Source organism: Crinia signifera, chromosome 7 (genome assembly GCF_055691185.1).
Source record: "Crinia signifera chromosome 7, ASM5569118v1, whole genome shotgun sequence".
Lineage (NCBI taxonomy): Eukaryota > Metazoa > Chordata > Amphibia > Anura > Myobatrachidae > Crinia > Crinia signifera.
The window spans coordinates 83,162,996-83,164,642 of record NC_139223.1 but is presented as its reverse complement, the minus strand read 5'-3'; the positions used below and the strand labels follow the sequence as shown (position 1 = coordinate 83,164,642).

Here is a 1,647-nt window from a genome sequence, read left to right as displayed (position 1 = left end):
GTTCCAAAACGCCACCATTTTCGTGTTTCGTATATTGGGATCTGTTTCGTGTTTTTTTTTTTTGCTTTCAGGGCGTGCCAATGAGTACTGACGCGAGCCATACAATCACCTTAAGAAAAGTTAAGGATTTAGCAACTGGGAAAGTCTTTGGGCATACTATTCTGAAAGTGGAACCACAAGAAGAATCATCTGGTCCTTCAAGTCAAGAGCCAGAAAATACAGCTAATGAAAAAGATTAAAACCTTATCACAAGAGAGCATTGAAGATACTGATAAACCTGGGGAAATCAGAGAGCCTGATCTACCTGCACCACATGGGATGCATGACAGTATCCTACAGGCCATTAAACGGGCAGTTGAGGATGAAGATACAGACTATGTTGTGATAGAACAGTTTCAGCCTATGCTTGGTTCTGAAATTAGACATCTACAGAGCAAGAAAATCTTGAGCTTAGGTGCAGTGGGTCTGAACTTGTGTCGCCATGGAAATTTGTGCTGGCTGCAGGTGGCTATGAAAAGATTATCTTTTTGATGTCCTTCTCTTTGGGCCTGGAGTTTTCAGAAATGGCTAAAAATAGTGATTGAAGCCAAAAGCATTCTAAAGGTGGTCCATAACTGTCTTGGTCCACCAATATGGGGTGGTTCTTAGCAAAGTCTTTGATATACTGATATACAGGTAGGGGATGTATACCTGTTCTTCATGGAAATCGGTCGCTTCCTTCCAAATCATACGTGTTCACTTACGGAGGAAGGAATGTTTGACTCGACATCTCAACATGCCGTCTTCACAAGTTTCATTTCTGACTTACAAGCAAACTTTAATAAAGGATAACACCAATATATGGCTTAATCGTCCAATGTCTACACATGTTCTGTAAGTATTGGCTCTGGAAGTCTCATGCCTCCTTGGCTCTGCACCTAGCAATGTTAGATGCCATGATAGCTGATTTTACATTATTGGTTGAGGGGTATTTAAATATGCATAGCCAAGGAGCAGCGGATGATTTGGGCAGCACTGAAATATGCTCTGAGCTTCCAAAAGAACTTCAGCAACTTTCTGTTTTCCAGCAAGTTAGGCGAGAGGAAGCAATACACAAATACATTGTCAATGGCCAAGGGTTTCTTGGATGGAAAATAGAAGCAAATTAATGGAATAGCTGCACTGCAGAGCTGCAAAGGAGTAGAACCTACTGGCCAGACAAAACCCACAACCTCCCTCTTCCTTATTACAGTAGGAGCCCATCTCATCTATCTTCCTTAGGTCATGGTTCAGCATGGCTAGCCATGGCTATCATATTGTTCTCATCTGGAATACAATACATAGAACAATAGAGTAGGGGAGTAGCAGAGTAATCCAATTACTCACTTAATCCTATTATAGGTATAGATAACAGTGGCTACATCTGTATATACCCTTTAGTATATGCACTTGCTCTTGAGTCAGGTACATCCCCACTCCTTTGCCTATGTCATAAGTGGCTGTGTAGGCTTGAATGGCCTTTTGCTGCTCCTCCATCCTCTGCAGGAGGGTGGAGTTCCAGCGCATCACAACCTCTTGTTTGAGGTGATGGCAGGGCAGGTTGAGGAGTTTTTGATGCCGTTTCAGCCTTCAGCAGGCAGTGGCAGAATGGCAAAAGTATCCAGCAAT

At 42.6% G+C, this 1,647-nt stretch overlaps 1 pseudogene; it reads left to right on the top strand.

Moving 5' to 3' along the window:
* Positions 1–225: 225 nt before the first annotated feature.
* On the top strand, positions 226–1,148 carry LOC146021206 (piRNA biogenesis protein EXD1 pseudogene; annotated as a pseudogene).
* The last annotated feature ends 499 nt before the right edge of the window (positions 1,149–1,647 follow it).